Source organism: Oncorhynchus keta, chromosome 13 (genome assembly GCF_023373465.1).
Source record: "Oncorhynchus keta strain PuntledgeMale-10-30-2019 chromosome 13, Oket_V2, whole genome shotgun sequence".
NCBI lineage: Eukaryota > Metazoa > Chordata > Actinopteri > Salmoniformes > Salmonidae > Oncorhynchus > Oncorhynchus keta.
Genome location: NC_068433.1, coordinates 25,060,457 through 25,086,790, shown reverse-complemented (window position 1 = coordinate 25,086,790; position 26,334 = coordinate 25,060,457). Strand labels below are relative to the sequence as shown.

At 41.6% G+C, this 26,334-nt stretch overlaps 1 pseudogene; it reads left to right on the top strand.

Annotated features, from left to right (window-relative positions):
- Positions 1–1,187: 1,187 nt before the first annotated feature.
- On the top strand, positions 1,188–16,756 carry LOC118379227 (uncharacterized; annotated as a pseudogene).
- Positions 16,757–26,334: the final 9,578 nt, after the last annotated feature.

Genomic DNA, 26,334 nt, shown 5'->3' with positions numbered 1-26,334 from the left:
GAATGAGTGCTTTCTTACAGTAAATGGATATTGTCATCGTTATCAACTTTTCCATAAAACCTAATTTGGTCAAAACTCCTTTCAGCCTAGTAGAGATCTCATGCTCCACAATGTGTGAGTCAATTAAAGAGACAATCTGTTATTTCTACATTGCTTTTTGGACTTAACTATATCTACCCATTGAATCTTGAAGACTATAACATAAATGCCCCAAGAGCAAAGTTCAAATGCCGTACCCCATCAGATGAAGACCCATTAAGATTTTCAGAATTACTTTTTGGGAAAGATTGTGTCTGAAGAGAACAATTCTTCTCAGTTTTATGATGTAATTTACTCTGCAGGAGTTCTGAGGAGCTAGTAACCTACGTATGAATGGCAACCTGTTCTCCCATATTGCCTCTTCATCCTACAGACAGATCATGACGATTAATGACATTAGTGGTGTGTGACTCTGACTGCTATTTCCAGTGTCCCTGCATGGTCTGGAAGGTCACTGTTCCAGTTAGGGGGTTCCTGTATTTATGTGATCAGACAGACAGCCGGCAGCCAGGTCATTGTCACTGCTCCTGATAAAATAAATCAGGTCGCCACGGAGACCACAAGTCACAGGAAGTGACATCACCACAAGATGTTGCCTGAAACACAGTAACCTGGGACCCAGTACCTTCAGAAAACGTTGGCGGGTGTTTCATGTCCCCCAGTCACATTGACCTATGAGCATGCAGAAGAAGTCATGCAAACACGTCTGCAGGCATACGAAGCCAAGATGAAAATGCACACAAACAGCTTTGATATTTTTGCTCTCTCACTCACTCTCTCTAACCCCCCCATTCTCTCTCTTTCGTTCTCTTTTGTTCTCTCTCTCTCTCTCTCTCTTTCTCTGTATCTATTTCTCTATCATTTTCTGTCTTTCTCTCTCTGTCTCTGTCTCACTCTCTCTCTCTCTTCCCCCGAGCCCCCTATCTTTCTCTGCAACTTTGAGTCGTTTGCTCATAAAGTAACAAGTTACCGGTATCTGTGAAACACCATGACCATTAACCACACAACCAGCAGCAGCTAGGAAACACATGCTCCAAAACCACCACCATCAGCCTGATCAACACAGTGACAGACCCCAAACACACCCACGTCTCATCATCTAACTCTCAAGCTGAGTGAAGGGTTATTTTCAGAGAGCAACTATAGAATGTGACATCCTTTTCAGCTAACATACAATCATAATTTTATAGAACAGCAGCCTTCATCAAAAGGACGTCTCTGCTCTTTTTCTACACTACTATTCCTTCTCTGTGTGTATCGGTTAGTCAACCGCTAGCTACCAGTGACAGTGATAGATAAGTACATACAGCCAGAGGAAACAGTCAAAGCATTAAAGAGATGTCTGGGGGTCCCTTCTCCTGCTTCTCGAAACAGGGAATACTGCTTCTCCTACTCTCCAACCTCCACTATGGTAAGTTCTGTAAAAAAAAAAAGTATTTATCCTGTTCATGCTTTGTATATCTATTGCATGTGCTTTCTTGAATTATGAAGTTAGTAAAACCGTTAGCTTTCTCTAACTACCTTGTTGGTCTTTGCAACGGTGTGTATTGACTGTAGAATGCCTTGCCATCAGTGATTGGTTGGGTATTTAGGATCTATTGCTTTATTACTGTGTGATAACACCTACATAATACCTATATTCAGGAACATATCACGATCAAATCAAATCAAATGTATTTGTCACATACACATCAGCAGATGTTAATGTGAGTGTAGGAAAATGCGTGTGCTTCTAGTTCCGACAATGCAGTAATAACCAACAAGTAATCTAACCTAACAATTCCAAAACTAGTACCTTATACACACAAGTGTAAAGGGATAAAGAATATGTACATAAAGATATATGAATGAGTGATGGTACAGAACGGCATAGGCGAGTACAGTATATACATATGAGATGAGTAATGTAGGGTATGTAAACAAAGTGGCATAGTTTAAAGTGGCTAGTGATACATGTATTACGTAAAGATGCAGTAGATGATATAGAGTATATACAGTATATACATATACATATGAGATGAGTAATGTAGGGTATGCAAACATTATATTAAGTAGCATTGTTTAAAGTGGCTAGTGATATATTTTACATCAGATTCCTTCAATTCCCATTATTAAAGTGGCTGGAGTTGAGTCAGTGTGTTGGCAGCAGCCACTCAATGTTAGTGGTGGCTGTTTAACAGTCTGATGGCCTTGAGATAGAAGCAGTTTTTCAGTCTCTCGGTCCCTGCTTTGATGCACCTGTACTGACCTCGCCTTCTGGATGATAGCGGGGTGAACAGGCAGTGGCTCAGGTGGTTGTTGTCCTCTATGATCTTTATGGCCTTCCTGTGACATTGGGTGGTGTAGGTGTCCTGGACGGCAGGTAGTTTGCCCCCGGTGATGCGTTGTGCAGACCTCACTACCCTCTGGAGAGCCTTACAGTTGTGGTCGGAGCAGTTGCCATACCAGGCGGTGATACAGCCCGACAAGATGCTCTCGATTGTGCATCTGTAGAAGTTTGTGAGTGGTTTTGGTGACAAGCTGAATTTCTTCAGCCTCCTGAGGTTGAAGAGGCACTGCTGTGCCTTCTTCACAACGCTGTCTGTGTGGGTGGACCAATTCAGTTTGTCTGTGATGTGTACGCCAAGGAATTTAAAACTTACTACCCTCTCCACTACTGTCCCATCGATGTGGATAGGGGGGGTGCTCCCTCTGCTGTTTCCTGAAGTCCACAATCATCTCCTTAGTTTTGTTGACATTGAGTGTGAGGTTATTTTCCTGACAAGTGATTCTGCAGTTTTGAATGAGTGCCAATGGTGTGGTGGTGTCAGCAGCTGTTGCATTGTGTTGGTTTCGGGGTAAACTTTGAAAATTGAGATACGAAAGACATGATAGATCAGACGCATAGTGTATAGAGTAGTGAAAGAGACTGGGTTTTATGTCAGAAGGTAATGGGTGTCTGTAGAAGGACAGATGGCTTTGGAATGTGTTGGGTGGACAGGAGGAGGTCACAGGATTGCTAAAGGGGGAGGGGATGGACATCATTGCATTAGGCGAAGGAGGGGTTGAGGTTAGGAGGTCAGGTCAGATCCCCTGAAGGGAAAAATAATGGTTTATTATCTTATTACCCTCTTCCCGTCGAACCATAAGATGTAAGGATTGGAGAGAAGGAGGACTATATATACTTGTGGAGTATATATACTTGTGATGGAGTATATATACTTGTGATGGAGTATATGTACTTGTGATGGTGGGAACATGTCTTTGTCTGACTACAGCTGTGTTGACCCTTTAGGAAGAATTCAACTTGTTTAAGCTTCTCCCGTGTCTAAGAACCTAACAAGTGCTTCTAGTTCGCAACAGATCTTAAGACCCTGTGCCTAATGGCTGCCATTCATTAAAATGAAAGCGATATGGGACTGTATCAAATGATTGTTTCTATTACATAATATGAGACATTGCCAGACTAGGATAACTGCAGTTATGCCCTAAATATCCCACCTCATTGAGTTGTAACTTTATTTTGCCTTAATTCATGACAGAAGTTTTTTCGTGTAAGGGTTTATAATTCATAACTTCAGACTGACATGTATTTATAATGCCGCCAGTGTTGTATATGACACATTTCAGGTGAATTATTAAACAGATACGTAAATATATAAAGTTAAAATATGTAAAGTGTCATGTACAGTACAAATGAAACCTGGAAATGGCCTATATGAATCGACTCCATTATTATCTATTATTGATTAGGTAGGATGTTGCATTGCAGTGTATTATTGTGTAATTATTCATGTAGGCACACTGTAACAAGTATTAGAGTGTAACAATGAGTAATTACAACACTTGCTACATTGTACTACATGAATAATTACACAGTAATACTATCATTGTAATATAGTGTGCAACCATTGATTGATGTCAGAATAAGGTGTGTATTTGTGTGTTGCAGGTGTAGGTGTTCCTCTGATCATCAACAAGAGAGTGGGGGACTCCGTGGAGCTGCTGGCAGGCTTAGAGACAGAACATATAAAATCCTTGTTGTGGAAGTATATGGGAAAGGATATTGCAGAATTCAATTCAGAAGTTGTATATTCACCTGCATCCCAGTTTGAGGGGAGACTAAAGATGAACGCCAAAAACTACAGTTTAACAGTCAGAGAACTGACACTGCAAGACTCCGGGGATTTTCTACGTACAGGTGAAGAGGACAAAGGTCAGATTGACAGTAAGACCATCACTCTGAAGGTCCACGGTAGGCTTTTAATACCATTATTGCATCCAATTTTGATATAATTCTTATTTATGATCTTGAAACTATAACACAGGTTTTGGGGTTTTCTACTGACCTTACTCACCGTGCTTTGTTAAAAATCCATCACACATTAATTTAGTACACTCATTATGAGTCACTATCTCTCTCCTGGTTGGTCAGAGCCTATATCCAAGGTGGTGATCCAGACAGACATCAAGCTATTGGCCAACCACTCCTGTACGGTACGGCTGGTGTGCAATGTGTCCTCCTACCCCAACATTACCTACACCTGGGAGAGAGACAATGAGATCTACGGGGACGCCCAGCAGATTCACTTCTCTCTCTCACCAGCAGAGAGAGACATCAGTGTAACTTGCAACGCCTCCAACCAGTTGGAAAACTGCCTTTGCAACAGTGAAGTGTAGAAATGACACAACCACCCCAGGTACCTAGATATCATAATAATCCCTTCCATACACGTTCAGTGTGCTTATATGCTTATGTTGTCAAATATAATATGTAATGCATGTGATTACATTGGATGTATATGATATAGAGCCATTTAGTCTTTATCATATTGTATCGTCTAATCATGTGTGGTGTACAATATGTGACAGGACTGGTGTGGTATACCATGTACATCGGAATATCAGTAGGAGGCGCTGTGGTGCTGATCCTCACTGTAGCTGTGGCAGTGTGCTACTGCAGGGGCGGAAGTAACACAGGTATGTACAGCTTAGGGGCCTCAACTATACTTAAAGTGACATTTCAGGTGGTTCTAGAAGTATTCTTCAGCTGATCAGATTTTTGGGGGGATTTGCTAGAAAAAGAGTGAGACCCCTCATTAATTCCTGGGTATGTTTGTTGATATCCTGGATAAAATGTGTCTGATTGGTTGACATTTTGTTCTTATGAAACACAGCAGATCTACCTGACAACACAATATATGCTGATGTTATGATCAACACAAGAAGTGGAGATGTAAGTATACAATGCCTTATTATGTATCTGAATGTGTTAAAGCTGTATGTACTGTATTGTAATTGGCTGTATTTTGATTCCAGACACGATCAAACAGTCATCTAAACCCAATATCCATCTATGAAACTGTCAATGATCTGGTTATCCCAAGATTGAACAAGGTAAGATATAAATGGTCATAATGGTAAAATGTATGTGGTTGAATGGAAGACTATGAAGTCTACTTTGAGAATAGTCACTACCTTTCTTGATGCTGAAACAGTTTCTTCTTGATTATCTGTCACATGTAGCCGCAGACTCTGTATGATAAGATTGCGTTTGGACGCCCAGAAGGCCCCCAGTCTCCCTACCAGAATGTACTGTGAGCTGAACAGGATGTGGTCATAGGTTGGGCCTCCCATAGATATGGAACCCTCTGCATGCTCTGCATCTTACACGTGTACTTTCTGTAGATAGGCCTAGACGTTACTGTCTATTTTCTTACTTTAACTTCTTTCTCCCTTTGATGTTTCTCATATATACAGTATGTCATAAGGCCTTATGCCTTTCTTTGAAGGCCTAGTTACAATTAGGAGATTCTCAAATCTGTCATAGGCAGTAGTAGGTGTTGTGATCACACAAACTCATATGTCGGATTTCAATTTTCTAGATTAAAGAAAATATATGTAGATAATAGCATGACATTGATTAGTGAGTTTGAGTTATGCCTGTGAATAGAAAGTGTACTCTGTAGGATTATGGGCTCGCCAGGCATTGATGAGGTTGTAATCAGAGAGTATATTTTATTTATTTATTTATTTCACCTTTATTTAACCAGGTAGGCAAGTTGAGAACAAGTTCTCATTTACAATTGCGACCTGGCCAAGATAAAGCAAAGCAGTTTGACAGATACAACGACACAGAGTTACACATGGAGTAAAACAAACATACAGTCAATAATACAGTATAAACAAGTCTATATACAATATGAGCAAATTAGGTGAGAAGGGAGGTAAAGGCAAAAAGGCCATGGTGGCAAAGTAAATACAATATAGCAAGTAAAACACTGGAATGGTAGTTTTGCAATGGAAGAATGTGCAAAGTAGAAATAAAAATAATGGGGTGCAAAGGAGCAAAATAAATAAATTAATTAAATACAGTTGGGAAAGAGGTAGTTGTTTGGGCTAAATTATAGGTGGGCTATGTACAGGTGCAGTAATCTGTAAGATGCTCTGACAGTTGGTGCTTAAAGCTAGTGAGGGAGATAAGTGTTTCCAGTTTCAGAGATTTTTGTAGTTCGTTCCAGTCATTGGCAGCAGAGAACTGGAAGGAGAGGCGGCCAAAGAAAGAATTGGTTTTGGGGGTGACTAGAGAGATATACCTGCTGGAGCGTGTGCTACAGGTGGGAGATGCTATGGTGACCAGCGAGCTGAGATAAGGGGGGACTTTACCTAGCAGGGTCTTGTAGATGACATGGAGCCAGTGGGTTTGGCGACGAGTATGAAGCGAGGGCCAGCCAACGAGAGCGTACAGGTCGCAATGGTGTGTAGTATGTGGGGCTTTGGTGAGAAAACGGATTGCACTGTGATAGACTGCATCCAATTTGTTGAGTAGGGTATTGGAGGCTATTTTGTAAATGACATCGCCAAAGTCGAGGATTGGTAGGATGGTCAGTTTTACAAGGGTATGTTTGGCAGCATGAGTGAAGGATGCTTTTTTTGCGAAATAGGAAGCCAATTCTAGATTTAACTTTGGATTGGAGATGTTTGATATGGGTCTGGAAGGAGAGTTTACAGTCTAACCAGACACCTAAGTATTTGTAGTTGTCCACGTATTCTAAGTCAGAGCCGTCCCGAGTAGTGATGTTGGACAGGCGGGTAGGTGCAGGTAGCGATCGGTTGAAGAGCATGAATTTAGTTTTACTTGTATTTAAGAGCAATTGGAGGCCACGGAAGGAGAGTTGTATGGCATTGAAGCTTGCCTGGAGGGTTGTTAACACAGTGTCCAAAGAAGGCCCGGAAGTATACAGAATGGTGTCGTCTGTGTAGAGGTGGATCAGGGACTCACCAGTAGCAAGAGCGACCTCATTGATGTATACAGAGAAGAGAGTCGGTCCAAGAATTGAACCCTGTGGCACCCCCATAGAGACTGCCAGAGGTTCGGACAGCAGACCCTCCGATTTGACGCACTGAACTCTATCAGAGAAGTAGTTGGTGAACCAGGCGAGGCAATCATTTGAGAAACCAAGGCTGTCGAGTCTGCCGATGAGGATGTGGTGGTTGACAGAGTCGAAAGCCTTGGCCAGATCAATGAATACGGCTGCACAGTAATGTTTCTTATCGATGGCGGTTAAGATATCGTTTAGGACCTTGAGCGTGGCTGATGTGCACCCATGACCAGCTCTGAAACCAGATTGCATAGCAGAGAAGGTATGGTGAGATTCGAAATGGTTGGTAATCTGTTTGTTGACTTGGCTTTCGAAGACCTTAGAAAGGCATGGTAGGATAGATATAGGTCTGTAGCAGTTTGGGTCAAGAGTGTCCCCCCCTTTGAAGAGGGGGATGACCGCAACTGCTTTCCAGTCTTTGGGAATCTGAGACGACAGGAAAGAGAGGTTGAACAGGCTAGTAAGAGGGGTGGCAACAATTTTGGCAGATAATTTTAGAAAGAAAGGGTCCAGATTGTCTAGCCCGGCTGATTTGTAGGGGTCCAGATGTTTCAGCTCTTTCAGAACATCAGCTGAATGGATTTGGGAGAAGGAGAAATGGGGAAGGCTTGGGCGAGTTGCTGTTGGGGGTGCAGTGCTGTTGACCGGGGTAGGAGTAGCCAGGTGGAAAGCATGGCCAGCCGTAGAAAAATGCTTATTGAAATTCTCAATTATGGTGGATTTATCAGTGGTGACAGTGTTTCCTATCTTCAGTGCAGTGGGCAGCTGGGAGGAGGTGTTCTTATTCTCCATGGACTTTACAGTGTCCCAGAACTTTTTTGAGTTAGTGTTGCAGGAATCAAATTTCTGCTTGAAAAAGCTAGCATTGGCTTTTCTAACTGCCTGTGTATAATGGTTTCTAGCTTCCCTGAACAGCTGCATATCACGGGGCTGTTCGATGCTAATGCAGAATGCCATAGGATGTTTTTGTGTTGGTTAAGGGCAGTCAGGTCTGGGGAGAACCAAGGGCTATATCTGTTCCTGGTTCTAAATTTCTTGAATGGGGCATGTTTATTTAAGATGGTTAGGAAGGCATTTAAAAAAAATATCCAGGCATCCTCTACTGACGGGATGAGATCAATATCCTTCCAGGATACCCCGGCCAGGTCGATTAGAAAGGCCTGCTCGCTGAAGTGTTTCAGGGAGCGTTTTACAGTGATGAGTGGAGGTCGTTTGACCGCTGACCCATTACGGATGCAGGCAATGAGGCAGTGATCGCTGAGATCTTGGTTGAAGACAGCAGAGGTGTATTTAGAGGGGAAGTTGGTTAGGATGATATCTATGAGGGTGCCCGTGTTTAAGGCTTTGGGGCGGTACCTGGTAGGTTCATTGATAATTTGAGTGAGATATGTATATGATGGAGAGCCTTTGTTACATGTGGATTGTAGTTGCTTTTATTTTTTTTGTCCAAAATGGCATTCATTGTCTGTCCCAATAACCAGATGGAATTCAATTAATTTCCCAAAATATGCCGTTCACAGAATAAAAATGTTTCTACCTTTTTGAATACGTTGAGTGCCTTGCATTTAGAGTGAATTGTAATTAACTCTCATGACTGTATTTGTTAGCGAAAGAGACATGATTGTTGTATTGAATGTTTTCAGTACTGTAGCCTTCACCAAGTGAATGTCTAAGTGGATATGTTATCTTAAAAATGTAACTCATTATGACAACGCATTACATATATCATAAAGCCCCTGAGGGCCTAGTGACACCCTAACACACTGGTCTGAAACTCCTGGTTTACAGGCCACATCAAGCCTACAAGTCAAAGGTAAGGCATGAATTATATCGTTATTTCTGACTTTTGTATAGCACCTGCCTGGTTGAAATCTGATTTTCATGTGTTTGTATGCTGGGCGCTGTCCTCAGATTATCGCATGGTCTGCTTTCGCCGTAAAGCCTTTTTGAAATCTAACACTGCAGCTGGATTAACAAGAAATTCATATTTAAACTGATGTATAACACTTCTATGTTTTGTGAATTCTTATTATGAGTATTTCTCTTTCTGAATTTGGCACGCTGCAATTTCACTCTGTGTTGTCAAATCTATCCTGCTAAAGGGATTGGTGCGCGAAGGGGTCCATAAGAAATGAATAGTCTGTAAATCAAATCAAATTTTATTTGTCTCATACACATGGTTAGCAGATGTTAATGCGAGTGTAGCGAAATGCTTGTGCTTCTAGTTCCGACAATGCAGTAATAACCAACAAGTAATCTAACTAACAATTCCAAAACTACTGTCTAATACACAGTGTAAGGGGTGTAAAGAATATGTACATAAGTGTAAAGAATATGTACATAAGGATATATGAATGAGTGATGGTACAGAGCAGCATAGGCAAGATACAGTAGATGGTATCGAGTACAGTATATACATATGAGATGGGTATGTAAACAAAGTGGCATAGTTAAAGTGGCTAGAAATAGTCTTTTTTTTTTTTTTTTTTTTTTTTTTTTCAAGTATATTTTAATCTCACTTTCCATCTACGAATTATTGACCAAATAATTATTATCCACCATAATTTGCAAATAAATTCATTCCAAATCCTACAATGTGATTTTCTGGATTTTTTTTCTCATTTTGTCTGTCATAGTTGAAGTGTACCTATGATGAAAATGACATGCCTCTCTCATCTTTTTAAGTGGGAGAACTTGCACAATTGGTGGCTGACTAAATACTTTTTTGCCCCGCTGTATATTATACTTAAGCATGGTTTAATTGTGTTTCACTGTAACAGATTTTTTTATTATAAGGTGTAATGATGATGGATCTTATCTGCAGCTACAGCAATTGTATCTGCTTTGTATTGTCACGAATTCCGCCGAATTCTCCTAGTTCGGGGGACGTTCGGCGGTCGGCGTCGCTGGTCTTCTAGCCATCATCGATCCACTTTTCATTTTCCATTTGTCTTATAATGTCTTCCCACACACCTGGTTTCAATTCCATGATTACATGTTGTGTATTTAACCCTCTGTTCCCCCACACGTCCTTGTCCGGAATTTTTTATTGTAAGTGCTTGTGCATGTTATTCTGGTGTGCGACGGCTTTTGTACCCATTGATATATTGTCCTGTTTCCGGTGGTTTTTATTTTTTAACTGTGCCATTGTAAACACAGTTTTTACTCTCCTGCGCCTGACTTTTCTGCCACCAGTACACACCCCTTACATGTATTGTGTATTGCATTGTAATGTTTATTAAAACCTACTGTCTTTGATTTATTATATCTGTAATTCAGATGATAGACTAACATATTTGTATATGAATTTCCTAAATATTAGAATAATTATTCACGTTTTCTTCTAATGGCCTGTACTTTTACAATATCTTTGCGTTGTGCTTTTTTAATAAGCAATTTTTTTATCCACCAGATGGAATGAGTGCTTTCTTACAGTAAATGGATATTGTCATCGTCATCAACTTTTCCATAAAACCTCATTTGGTCAAAACTCCTTTCAGCCTAGTAGAGATCTCATCCTCCACAATGTGTGAGTCAATTAAAGAGACAATCTGTTATTTCTACATTGATTTTTGGACTTAACTACATCTACCCATTGAATCTTGAAGACTATAACATAAATGCCCCATGAGCAAAGTTCAAATGCCGTACCCCATCAGCTGAAGACCCATTGAGATTTTCAGAATTACTTTTTGGGAAAGATTGTGTCTGAAGAGAACAATTCTTCTCAGTTTTATGATGTAATTTACTCTGCAGGAGTTCTGAGGAGCTAGTAACCTGTTCTCCCATATTGCCTCTTCATCCTACAGACAGGTCCCGACGATTAATGACATTAGTGGTGTATGACTCTTACTGCTATTTCCAGTGTCCCTGCATGGTCTGGAAGGTCACTGTTCCAGTTAGGGGGTTTCTGTGTCTATGTGTTAATGTCTATGTGGTCAGACAGACAGCCGGCAGCCAGGTCATTGTCACTGCTCCTGATAAAATAAAACAGGTCGCCACGGAGACCACAAGTCACAGGAAGTGACATCACCACAAGATGTTACCTGAAACATAGAAGGGGGGCCTTTGTCAGTAACCTGGGACCCAGTACCTTCAGAAAAAGTTTGTGGGATGTTTCATGTCTCCCAGTCACACTGACCTATGAGCATGAAGAAGAAGTCATGCAAACACGTCTGCAGGCATACGAAGCCTCGATGAAAATGCACACAAACTGCTTTGATATTTTTGCTCTCTCTCTCTAACCCCCCCATTCTCTCTCTTTCGTTCTCTTTTGTTCTCTCTCTCTCTCTCTCTCTCTCTTCCCCCGAGCCCCCTATCTTTCTCTGCAACTTTGAGTGGTTTGCTCATAAAGTAACAAGTTACCGGTATCTGTGAAACACCACGACCACGACCATTAACCACACAACCAGCAGTAGCTAGGAAACACATGCTCCAAAACCACCACATTCAGACTGATCAACAAAGTGACATACCCCAAACACACCCACGTCTCATCGTCTAACTCTCAAGCTGAGTGAAAGGTTATTTTCAGAGAGCAACTATAGAACGTGACATCCTTTTCAGCTAACATACAATCATAATTTTACAGAACAGCAGCCTTCATCAAAAGGACGTCTCTGCTCTTTCTCTACACTACTATTCCTTCTCTGTGTGTATCGGTTAGTCACCCGCTAGCTACCAGTGACAGTGATAGATAGATAAGTACATACAGCCAGAGGAAACAGTCAAAGCCTTAAAGAGATGTCTGGGGGTCCCTTCTCCTGCTTCTCGAAACAGGGAATACTGCTTCTCCTACTCTCCAACCTCCACTATGGTAAGTTCCGTAAAAAAAATATATTTATCCTGTTCATGCTTTGTATATCTATTGCGTGTGCTTTCTTGAATTATGAAGTTAGTAAAACCGTTAGCTTTCTCTACATTTAACTACCTTGTTGGTCTTTGCAACGGTGTGTATTGACTGTAGAATGCCTTGCCATCAGTGATTGGTTGGGTATTTAGAATCTTTTGCTTTATTACTGTGTGATAACACCTACATAATACCTATATTCAGGAACATATCACGATCAAATCAAATGTATTTGTCACATACACATCAGCAGATGTTACTGTGAGTGTAGGAAAATGCGTGTGCTTCTAGTTCCGACAATGCAGTAATAACCAACGAGTAATCTATCCTAACAATTCCAAAACTAGTACCTTATACACACAAGTGTAAAGGGATAAAGAATATGTACATAAAGATATATGAATGAGTGATGGTACAGAACGGCATAGGCAAGATGCAGGCAAGATGCAGTAGATGGTATCGAGTACAGTATATACATATGAGATGAGTAATGTAGGGTATGTAAACAAAGTGGCATAGTTTAAAGTGGCTAGTGATACATGTATTACATAAAGATGCAGTAGACGATATAGAGTACAATATATACATATACATATACATATGAGATGAGTAATGTAGGGTATGCAAACATTATATTAAGTAGCATTGTTTAAAGTGGTTAGTGATATATTTTACATCAGTTTCCATCAATTCCCATTATTAAAGTGGCTGGATTTGAGTCAGTGTGTTGGCAGCCGCCACTCAATGTTAGTGGTGGCTGTTTAACAGTCTGATGGCCTTGAGATAGAAGCAGTTTTTCAGTCTCTCGGTCCCTGCTTTGATGCACCTGTACTGACCTCGCCTTCTGGATGATAGCGGAGTGAACAGGCAGTGGCTCGGGTGGTTATTGTCGGGTGGTGTAGGTGTCCTGGAGGGCAGGTAGTTTGCCCCCGGTGATGCGTTGTGCAGACCTCACTACCCTCTGGAGAGCCTTACGGTTGTGGGCGGAGCAGTTGCCATACCAGGCGGTGATACAGCCCGACAGGATGCTCTCGATTGTGCATCTGTAGAAGTTTGTGAGTGCTTTTGGTGACAAGCCGAATTTCTTCAGCCTCCTGAGGTTGAAGAGGCACTGCTGCGCCTTCTTCACAACGCTGTCTGTGTGGGTGGACCAATTCAGTTTGTCTGTGATGTGTACGCCAAGGAATTTAAAACTTACTACCCTCTCCACTACTGTCCCATCGATGTGGATATGGGGGGTGCTCCCTCTGCTGTTTCCTGAAGTCCACAATCATCTCCTTAGTTTTCTTGACATTGAGTGTGAGGTTATTTTCCTGACAAGTGATTCTGCAGTTTTGAATGAGTGCCAATGGTGTGGTTGGGTCAGTAGCTGTTGCATTGTGTTGGTTTCGGGGTAAACTTTGAAAATTGAGATACGAAAGACACGCATAGTGTATAGAGGAGTGAAAGAGACTGGGTTTTATGTCAGAAGGTAATGGGTCTCTGTAGAAGGACAGATGGCTTTGGAATGTGTTGGGTGGACAGGAGGAGGTCACAGGATTGCTATAGGGGAAGGGGATGGACATTGTGCATTAGGTGAAGGAGGGGTTGAGGTCAGGAGGTCAGGTCAGATCCCCTGAAGGGAGAAAAAATTGTTTATTATCTTATTACCCTCTTCCTGTCGAACCATAAGATGTAAGGATTGGAGAGAAGGAGGACTATATATATACTTGTGGAGTATATACAGTGCCTTGTGAAAGTATTCAGCCCCCTTGAACTTTGCGAACTTTTGCCACATTTCAGGCTTCAAACATAAAGATATAAAACTGTATTTTTTTGTGAAGAATCAACACCAAGTGGGACACAATCATGAAGTGGAACGACATTTATTGGATATTTCAAACTTTTTTAACAAATCAAAAACTGAAAAATTGGGCGTGCACTTTAATGAAGTAAAATAGGACCCAAGCACTCAGATACGTATAAATGAAACCTGGAAATGGCCTATATAAATCTAATCCATTATTATCTATTATTGATTCGGTAGGACGTCGCATTGCAGTGTATTATTGTGTAATTATTCATGTAGGCACACTGTAACAAGTTTTAGAGTGTAACAATGAGTAATTACAACACTTACTACATTGTACTACATGAATAACTACACAGTAATACGATCATTGTAATATAGTGTGCAACCATGGATTGATGTCAGAATAACGTGTGTATTTGTGTGTTTCAGTTGTGGGTGTTCCTCTGATCATCAACAAGAGAGTGGGGGACTCCGTGGAGCTGCTGGCAGGCTTAGAGACGGGACATTTCAAATCCTTGGTGTGGAAGTATATGAGAAAGGATATTGCAGAATTCAACACAGATGTTGAATATTCACCTGCATCCCAGTTTGTGGGGAGACTAAAGATGAACACCAAAAACTACAGTTTAACAGTCAGAGAACTGACACTGCAAGACTCAGGGGATTTTCTACTTACAGGTGAAGAGGACAAAGGTCAGATTGACAGTAAGACCATCACTCTGAAGGTCCACGGTAGGCTATTAATACCATTATTGCATCCAATTTTGATATAATTCTTATTTATGATCTTTAAACTCTAACACAGATTTTGGGGTTTTATACTGACCTTACTCACCGTGCTTTGTTAAAAATCCATCGCATTTTAAAGTTTTATCCTGTCGTCTATCTCCTGGTGGTATGGCTATGGTAGAGTTCATTTAGTACACTCATTATCAGTCTCTATCTCTCTCCTGGCTGGTCAGAGCCTATATCCAAGGTGGTGATCCAGACAGACATCAAGCTATTGGCCAACCGCTCCTGTACGGTACGGCTGGTGTGCAACGTGTCCTGCTACCCCAACATTACCTACACGTGGGAGAGAGACAATGAGATCTACGGTGACGCCCAGCAGATTCACTTCTCTCTCTCACCAGCAGAGAGAGACATCAATGTAAAGTGCAACGCCTCCAACCTAGTCAGTTGGAAAACTGCCTTTGCAACAGTGAAGTGTAGAAATGACACAACCACCCCAGGTACCTAGATATCATAATAATCCTTCCATACACGTTCAGTGTGCTTATAGGCTTATGTTGTCAAATATAATATGTAATGCATGTGTAATTACATTGGATGTATTTGATATAGAGCCATTTAGTCTTTATCATATTGTATCGTCTAATCATGTGTGTTGTACAATATGTGACAGGACTGACATGGTATACCATCTACATCGGAATATCAGTAGGAGGCGCTGTGGTGCTGATCCTCACTGTTGCTGTGGCGGTGTGGTATTGCAGAGGCCGAAGTAACACAGGTATGTACAGCTTAGGGGCCTCAACTATACTTAAAGTGACATTTCAGGTGGTTCTAGAATTATTCTTCAGCTGATCAGATTTTTGGGGGGATTTGCTAGAAAAAGAGTGAGACCCCTCATTAATTCCTGGGTATGTTTGTTGATATCCTGTATAAAATGTGTCTGATTGGTTTACATTTTGTTCTTATGAAACACAGCAGATCTACCTGACAACACAATATATGCTGATGTTATCATCAACACAATAAGTGGAGATGTAAGTATACAATGCCTTATTATGTATCTGAATGTGTTAAAGCTGTATGTACTGTATTGTAATTGGCTGTATTTTGATTCCAGACAAGATCAAACAGTCATGTAAACACAATATCCATCTATGAAACTGTCAATGATCTGGTTATCCCAAGATTGAACAAGGTAAGATATAAATGGTCATAATGGTAAAATGTATGTGATTTAATGGAAGACTATGTAGTCTACTTTGAGAAAAGTCACTACCTTTCTTGATGCTGAAACAGTTTCTTCTTGATTATCTGTCACATGTAGCCGCAGACTCTGTATGATAAGATCGCGTTTGGACGCCCAGAAGGCCCCCAGTCTCCCTACCAGAATGTACTGTGAGCTGAACAGGATGTGGTCATAGGTTGGGCCTCCCATAGATATGGAACCCTCTGCATGCTCTGCATCTTACACGTGTACTTTCTGTAGATAGGCCTAGACGTTACTGTCTATTTTCTTACTTTAACTTCTTTCTCCCTTTGATGTTTCTCATATATACAGTATGTCATAAGGCCTTATGCCTTTCTTTGAAGGCCTAGTTACAATTAGGAGATTCTGAAATCTGTCATAGGCAGTAGTAGGTGTTGTGATCACACAAACTCATATGTCGGATTTCAATTTTCTAGATTAAAGAAAATATATGTAGATAATAGCATGACATTGATTAGTGAGTTTGAGTTATGCCTGTGAATAGAAAGTGTACTCTGTTGCATTAGGATTATGGGCTCGCCAGGCATTGATGAGGTTGTAATCAGAGAGGAGATGATGGAGAGCCTTTGTTACATGTGGATTGTAGTTGTTTTTATTTTTTTCGTCCGCATGTCCAAAATGGCATTCATGTCTGTCCCAATAACCAGATGGAATTCAATTAATTTCCCAAAATATGCCATTCACAGAATAAAAAATGTTTTTACCTTTTTGAATACGTTGAGTGCCTTGCATTTAGAGTGAATTGTAATTAACTCTCATGACTGTATTTGTTAGCGAAAGAGACATGATTGTTGTATTGAATGGTTTTCAGTACTGTAGCCTTCACCAAGTGATTGTCTAAGTGGATATGTTATCTTTAAAATTAAACTCATCATGACAACACATTACATATATCATAAAGCCCCTGAGGGCCTAGTTACACCCTAACACACTGGTCTGAAACTCCTGGTTTACAGGCCACATGAAGCCTACAAAGTCACATTATGTTGGCTTGCAAAGTGATGTTTAATTCCTATTGGAATCCAGCCAGAGTTAGGATATCCAACAATTGGAACTTTTTATCACACGCAACCTACATTCAGAAAGACTGTTGGTGTAGGGAAGATTGATTACTGAGACTGCCTAAATCATATAAACCGGATCAGCCAAAACAGTAATGTGTGAAATAAGTCGAACTACTAACCGATTGGATTAGTTTGATTGGTTGATTAACTTTTCCATGCCTGAGTTCCAAACATCTCCAACGGTCTCCCCAGTGTGACTTTTTTTTATGCACGTGATGTTAGAACGTTTTCTCCATTCCAGAATGTGAATGGATTGATTGATTGCAACAGTACATTTAATCCACGCTGCCCTCAAACCAAGGCATGCAGCCTGTTCATATTTATAGGCTGTTTTCAACTTGTCAATTTCAAATGATTTGTATTTTTGTATTTTTTGTATTTTCTAACAACAGTTTTAAATTGAGGTGTGTTCCGCCTCCTTGTTCATTAACATAAAAGTCATTTTTACTTTTGAGGACCCTTTTTTTTTTTTACATTACTGATCCGGACCAAAATTCCCCAAGAACTCCCCAATTGTTTGTGCAGTTCAAGTCTGCAGACATTTGCGCATCTCCCGTCCTGCGCACAGGTGTTCCACATGTCCCGTCTGTTGCCTGCATCCCAGTCATTGGTGTTTCTACATTTACATTTAAGTCATTTAGCAGACGCTCTTATCCAGAGCGACTTACAAATTGGTGCATTCACCTTATGACATCCAGTGGAACAGCCAATTTACAATAGTGCATCTAAATCTTTTAAGGGGGGTGAGAAGGATTACTTTATCCTATCCTAGGTATTCCTTAAAGAGGTGGGGTTTCAGGTGTCTCCGGAAGGTGGTGATTGACTCCGCTGTCCTGGCGTCGTGAGGGAGTTTGTTCCACCATTGGGGGCCAGAGCAGCGAACAGTTTTGACTGGGCTGAGCGGGAACTGTACTTCCTCAGTGGTAGGGAGGCGAGCAGGCCAGAGGTGGATGAACGCAGTGCCCTTGTTTGGGTGTAGGGCCTGATCAGAGCCTGGAGGTACTGAGGTGCCGTTCCCTCACAGCTCCGTAGGCAAGCACCATGGTCTTGTAGCGGATGCGAGCTTCAACTGGAAGCCAGTGGAGAGAGCGGAGGAGCGGGGTGACGTGAGAGAACTTGGGAAGGTTGAACACCAGACGGGCTGCGGCGTTCTGGATGAGTTGTAGGGGTTTAATGGCACAGGCAGGGAGCCCAGCCAACAGCGAGTTGCAGTAATCCAGACGGGAGATGACAAGTGCCTGGATTAGGACCTGCGCCGCTTCCTGTGTGAGGCAGGGTCGTGCTCTGCGGATGTTGTAGAGCATGAACCTACAGGAACGGGCCACCGCCTTGATGTTAGTTGAGAACGACAGGGTGTTGTCCAGGATCACGCCAAGGTTCTTAGCGCTCTGGGAGGAGGACACAATGGAGTTGTCAACCGTGATGGCGAGATCATGGAACGGGCAGTCCTTCCCGGGAGGAAGAGCAGCTCCGTCTTGCCGAGGTTCAGCTTGAGGTGGTGATCCGTCATCCACACTGATATGTCTGCCAGACATGCAGAGATGCGATTCGCCACCTGGTCATCAGAATGGGGAAAGGAGAAGATTAATTGTGTGTCGTCTGCATAGCAATGATAGGAGAGACCATGTGAGGTTATGACAAAGCCAAGTGACTTGGTGTATAGCGAGAATAGGAGAGGGCCTAGAACAGAGCCCTGGGGGACACCAGTGGTGAGAGCGCGTGGTGAGGAGACAGATTCTCGCCACGCCACCTGGTAGGAGCGACCTGTCAGGTAGGACGCAATCCAAGCGTGGGCCGCGCCGGAGATGCCCAGCTCGGAGAGGGTGGAGAGGAGGATCTGATGGTTCACAGTATCGAAGGCAGCCGATAGGTCTAGAAGGATGAGAGCAGAGGAGAGAGAGTTAGCTTTAGCAGTGCGGAGCGCCTCCGTGATACAGAGAAGAGCAGTCTCAGTTGAATGACTAGTCTTGAAACCTGACTGATTTGGATCTAGAAGGTCATTCTGAGAGAGATAGCGGGAGAGCTGGCCAAGGACGGCACGTTCAAGAGTTTTGGAGAGAAAAGAAAGAAGGGATACTGGTCTGTAGTTGTTGACATCGGAGGGATCGAGTGTAGGTTTTTTCAGAAGGGGTGCAACTCTCGCTCTCTTGAAGACGGAAGGGACGTAGCCAGCGGTCAGGGATGAGTTGATGAGCGAGGTGAGGTAAGGGAGAAGGTCTCCGGAAATGGTCTGGAAAAGAGAGGAGGGGATAGGGTCAAGCGGGCAGGTTGTTGGGCGGCCGGCCGTCACAAGACGTGAGATTTCATCTGGAGAGAGAGGGGAGAAAGAGGTCAGAGCACAGGGTAGGGCAGTGTGAGCATCAAAGTAAGTGCCTTATTACATTGTAATAGTTTCTGTTTGTTGTGTTATGTCGTTTATACTGTAGCATAATATATTTGTGTATATATTTTTAATTATTCGCCTACCTCCTCATGCCTTTTGCACACAATGTATACAGACTCTTTTTTTTCTACTGTGTTATTGACTTGTTTATTGTTTACTCCATGTGTAACTCTGTGTTGTTGTCTGTTCACACTGCTATGCTTTATCTTGGCCAGGTCACAGTTGTAAATGAGAACCTGTTCTCAACTAGCCTACCTGGTTAAATAAAGGTGACATTTTTTATTTATTTTTATTCCTTATAACCGTGGACACGCGAGGTAACATTACTTATTTCATAACCTTTATGGTGTTATATTCAATGGTGCTTATGTTGCTAGCAACATTCTTCTATTAGCTCTGTGAAACAACACTAATTGTGCCAGAGAAGTATTAGCTTGTGTTGTATTTTGAAGCTACACTGGCCTTACGACTCTCAAGTGGTGCAGCGGTCTAACGTAGAGCATCTCAGTGCTCGAGGCGTCACTACAGACACGCTGGTTCAAATCCAGGCTGTTTTTATATCAAAGTAAGTGCCTTATTATGTTAATATATTCTGTATGTGATTTGCATGTGAACCGGAGTGCCAAGTCTTGGACAAAAAGGCTTCTCAACAGTTGCTACCTCCAAGCAATAAGACTCCTGAACAGGTCATCAAATGGCTTCATGGACTATTTGCATTGTGTGTCACCCCAACCCATCTTTTAACGCTGCTGCTGCTGCTCTCTGTTTATCATATATGCATAGTCACTTTAACCATATCTACATGTACTTACTACCTCAATTGGGCCGACCAACCAGTGCTCCCGCGCATTGGCTAACCGGGCTATCTGCATTGTGTCCAACCCACCACCCACCGACCCCTCTTTTACGCTACTGCTACTCTCTGTTCATGATATATGCATAGTCACTTTAACCATAGCTACATGTACATGCTACCTCAATCAGCCTGACTAACCGGTGTCTGTATGCAGCCTCGCTACTTTTATAGCATCGCTAATGTATATAGCCTGTGTTTCATTTACATTTACATTTAAGTCATTTAGCAGACGCTCTTATCCAGAGCGACTTACAAATTGGTGCATTCACCTTATGACATCCAGTGGAACAGCCACTTTACAATAGTGCATCTAAATCTTTTAAGGGGGGTGAGAAGGATTACTTCATCCTATCCTAGGTATTCCTTAAAGAGGTGGGGTTTCAGGTGTCTCCGGAAGGTGGTGATTGACTCCGCTGTCCTGGCGTCGTGAGGGAGTGTGTTCCACCATTGGGGAGCCAGAGCAGCGAACAGTTTTGACTGGGCTGAGCGGAACTGTACTTCCTCAGTGGTAGGGAGGCGAGCAGGCCAAAGGTGGATGAACGCAGTGCCCTTGTTTGGGTGTAGGGCCTGATCAGAGCCTGATGTAGGCTTGTACACAATCACCCAACCTTAACACACACACACACACACACACACACACACACACACACACACACACACACACACACACACACACACACACACACACACACACACACACACACACACACACACACACACACACACACACACACACACACACACACACACACACACACACACACACAGATGTTCAAATGTTCATAGATGACCAGCAGGGTCAAATAATAATAATCACAGTGGTTGTAGAGGGTGCAACAGGTCAGCACCTCAGGAGTAAATGTCAGTTGGTTTTTCATAGCCGGTCATTGAGTATCACTGTTGAAAACAGCAGGTTTGGGACAGGTAGCACGTCCTGCTACCAACTGCTTAACTAGTTGTTGCTCAATCCTGGGTGCAATGATCACGTTCCCGCACTGACTGACTGTGTGGAGGCGCATTGATTTAACGTTACATTAGCCTACATGCTACACAAGCAAAGTTATAAATTCTATAGCTGTCGACTATTTTTAGCCACGACTTACCGTTCTTTGTGCAGCTTCAAATGTTGGACAAAGTTGGAAATTGTTGAGCCTTCGTCTGTAATTATCTTCCCGCATGTTTCGCAAGTTGCAATCCGTTTTTTGTTGAAACAGCGTCGTCTTTAAATCCACATTTTTTTGGGGGGGGTGTATCGTCTTTCCAAGGGATACATCTGAATTCATCCGCTGACGTTCCTCTGCACTGCCACGCACAACATTTTCTCAAATGGCACAATTTTATTGGCTGCTGTCCGATTCAAACTGTAATCCGTTAAATGAAGTTGATAACAACAAGACGGTGACAATCCCGTGACTTTTGTTGTAGTTTAAAGATAATCGTATATTGTTCCTGTTTGATCTGGAGAAGAAGATTTTTTCCTTGGGAGATTTTCATTGATTATGTTGGAGTGTTTGTGTTGACCAAATGCCCTCAATAGAGAACTGTGTTCAATCAAGAAAACCTATTCCTGACTCGTTTATTCCACCTTTCCGCTTTAGAGTGACGCCCAATTACTTGGTACGCTCACATTACACGGTAAACACAGTGGTATTTGTACTTGTGTGCTGAGGAGGGGTTATCAGATCCATCCCCACTTATCTTTTCCTGTCATTTCATCCTGTTTTGCTAAGTGTGAGGGAGGAGTGGACTTTAATGATGTAAAATAGGACCCACACACTCAGATACTTGTTAAATCGTACTTATATGAACAATTACACAGTAATCAGATCATTGTAATATAGCTTGCAACAATTGATGTCAGAATATGTGTGTTTCACATTCCTCTGTTCATCAACAAGAGAGTGGGGGACTCTGGCTGGCTTAGAGGAGCTGTGTAGCTGCTGGCGGGCTTAGAGACGGGACATTTCAAATCACTGGAGTGGAAGTAAATAGGAAAGGATATTTCATAAGTCAACTTAAAAAGTTGTATATTCACCTGGATCCCAGTTTGTGGGGAGACTAAAGATGAACACCAAAAACTTCAGTTTAACTTTTTATGGCTGCAGGGGCATTATTGAGTAGATTGGATGAAAAGGTGCCCATTGTAAATGGCCAGCACCTCAGTCTCAGTTGCTAATATATGCATATTAGTATTAGTATTGGAGAGAAAACACTCAAGTTTCCAAAACTGTCAAAATATTGTCTGTGTGTATAACAGAACCGATATTGCAGGCGAAACCCTGAGGAAAATCAAAACTGGAAGTGGCTTCTATTTTGAAGACTCCATGTTCCATAGCCTCCCTTTGCTCCATTTAAAGGGATATCAACCAGATTCCCTTTCCTATCGCTTCCTCAAGGTGTCAACAGTCTTCAGACAGTTTCAGGCTTTTATTTTGAAAAATGAGCCAGAACGATAACATCGCGTCAAGTGGTCACATGGGTTTTGCTCGCGCAACAGAGGTTGGATAGGCTTTTCCCTCTCTTACTGTGAAAGACATTTGCGGTTGATATATTATCGATTATATATTTGAAAAACAACCTGAGGATTGATTATAAAAAACATTTGACATGTTTCTGTGGACATTATGGAAACTATTTTGAATTTGTCTACTTTGTCGTGACCGCTCTTTCCTGTGGATTTCTGAACATAACGCGACAAACAAACTGAGGTATTTTGGATCTAAAAATAATCTTTATGGAACAAAAGGAACATTTGTTGTGTAACTGGGAGTCTCGTGAGTGAAAACATCTGAAGATCATCAAAGGTAAACAATTAATTTGATTGCTTTTCTGATTTACGTGACCGAGCTACCTGATGGTAAGTGTACTTAATGCTTTATCGTGCGATCGATAAACTTACACAAACGCTTGGTTGCTTTCGCTGTAAAGCATAATTTCAAAATCTGACACGACAGGTGTATTAACAAAAGGCTAAGCTGTGTTTTCCTATATTGCACTTGTGATTTCATTAATATAAATATTTATAGTAATATTTGTTGTATGTAGCGCTATGCTATTCAGCGGTTGTTGATGACACATCACGATATCGGGATTGCAGCAATAACAAGTTAACAGTCAGAGAGCTGACACTGCAAGACTCTGGGGATTTTCTACTTTCAGGTGAAGGGGACAAAGGTCAGATTGGCAGTAAGACCATCACTCTGAAGGTCCATGGCAGGCTGTTATCACCATTTTTGCATCCTATTTTAATATCATTCTTATTTATATCCATAACCATGGCTGATGATCTTTAAACTATAACACAGGTTTTGTGGTTTCATACTGACCTTACTCACCACTTTAATAATGGGAATTGATGGGAAATGATGTAAATATATCACTAGCCACTTTAAACAATGCTACCTTATATAATGTTACTTACCCTACATTATTCATCTCATATGCATACGTATATACTGTACTCTATATCATCGACTGCATCCTTATGTAATACATGTATCACTAGCCACTTTAACTATGCCACTTTGTTTACATACTCATCTCATATGTATATACTGTACTCGATACCATCTACTGTATCTTGCCTATGCTGCTCTGTACCATCACTCATTCATATATCCTTATGTACATATTCTTTATCCCCTTACACTGTGTATAAGACAGTAGTTTTGGAATTGTTAGTTAGATTACTTGTTGGTTATTACTGCATTGTCGGAACGAGAAGCACAAGCATTTCGCTACACTCGCATTAACATCTGCTAACCATGTGTATGTGACAAATACAATTTGATTTGATTTGATTTGAAGTTCTCCCACTTAAAAAGATGAGAGAGGCCTGCAATTTTCATCATAGGTACACTTCAACTATGACAGACAAAATGAGAAAAAAAATCCAGAAAATCACATTGTAGGATTTTTTATGAATTTATTTGCAAATTATGGTGGAAAATAATTATTTGGTCAATAACAAAAGTTTATCTCAATACTTTGTTATATACCCTTTGTTGGCAATGACAGAGGTCAAACGTTTTCTGTAAGTCTTCACAAGGTTTTCACACACTGTTGCTGGTATTTTGGCCCATTCCTACATGCAGATCTCCTCTAGAGCAGTGATGTTTTGGGGCTGTTGCTGGGCAACACGGACTTTCAACTCCCTCCAAAGATTTTCTATGGGGTTGAGATCTGGAGACTGGCTAGGCCACTCCGGGACCTTGAAATGCTTCTTATGAAGCCACTTGAACATCTTGGCCATGTTCTGTTATAATCTCCACCCGGCACAGCCAGAAGAGGACTGACCACCCCACATAGCCTGGTTCCTCTCTAGGTTTCTTCCTAGGTCTTGGCCCACTGATAATCTAGGGAGATTATCAGTGGTCTTGTATGTCTTCCATTTTCTAATAATTACTCCCACAGTTGATTTCTTCAAACCAAGCTGCTTACCTATTGCAGATTCAGTCTTCCCAGCCTGGTGCAGGTCTACAATTTTGTTTCTGGTGTCCTTTGACAGCTCTTTGGTCTTGGCCATAGTGGAGTTTGGAGTGTGACTGTTTGAGGTTGTGGACAGGTGACTTTTATACTGATAACAAGTTCAAACAAGTGCCATTAATACAGGTAACGAGTGGAGGACAGAAGAGCCTCTTAAAGAAGAAGTTACAGGTCTGTGAGAGCCAGAAATCTTGCTTGTTTGTAGGTGACCAAATACTTGTTTTCCACCATAATTTGCAAATAAATTAATTGAAAATCAATGTGATTTTCTGGATTTTTTTTCTTCTCATTTTGTCTGTCATAGTTGAAGTGTACCTATGATGAAAATGAGGGGAACTTGCACAATTGGTGGCTGACTAAATACTTTTTTGCCCCACTCTATCAATAAAACTGTAAATCTGGAGTAATCGCTCACAATATATTCACCTCTTATGAGCTTATGTTTTCTATAAGATACTGTACATTCATTCAGGTTCAGAATTGAAATCCATTATCATACATTGAAATGTAAAAAAGGTTAGTGAATGTTTGTGCAACAGTCCTTTTTACGTGTGGGTCTGATGGTACATGTGGACCCTGCAATTGATCCCCAGTTAGAGCCACACTGCTTTCTCCACTGCTTTCTCTCTGTATCTCTTCAGTCTCCATCCAGTAGAGTTCCTCTTCTCCTCACAGCTGAGTGAGAGAGACTTTGATGTAAAGTGTTAAGTTCTGTTCGGTCTTATTTTGAGAGACACTGAAGGTTGCAGATCTGAAACAGTATAAAATGTCAAATGTATAGCTACATATACACACGGGGGTGACTTAAATAGGATTGAATGCAGTTTCAATGCAGTTAGTTACCTCCTGAGCAGAAAAACTGAGGTTCACTGTGTCATAGACTGGGTCTCCTCTCCCAGCTCTACACACACATCCTTTTTTTTTTGTGTGTGTCTAGGACCAGAAGGGATCAGCGTGTAGGAGTCTTCAGTAGTCCCATTGTCAGATAGAGGCTCTACAGAATAGGACCTGTCCGATTGGGAGAGTAACCCAGCTGTGTAGGGAACAGTTCGGTACCAGCAGAATCTCCAGCCTGTAGATGACGCTTTAACCCCACAGCTCAGAGTAACTGAGTCTCCAGGGTTCAGTGACTGAGGAGAGACACTCAGGACAGCTTGGGGACGATCTGTTATGAAGGAGATGACTCTATTAACAAGTTCAGTCTTTAATTAATTCATTTTAGTTGAACATTTTTACCCATTTTGTTATGATGGTATTGTACCTTACCCCAAAATAAAACTATAGTTTTGATCCATCATTGATCTCACTGTCTGCTATGACCTCATCCCTTTTGTTTTTTCTCTCACTATTCTGTCTCTTTCTCTTGCAATCCCATAAAAACAGACTTACCTAACAAGGTCAATTGTAGAGCATTACTTGTCTGGAAGGGTTTTGAGCCATTTCTTTTCTGAACACCTTCACAGGTATATATACCATTCTTTGTTGGACCGATTCTGTACTCAG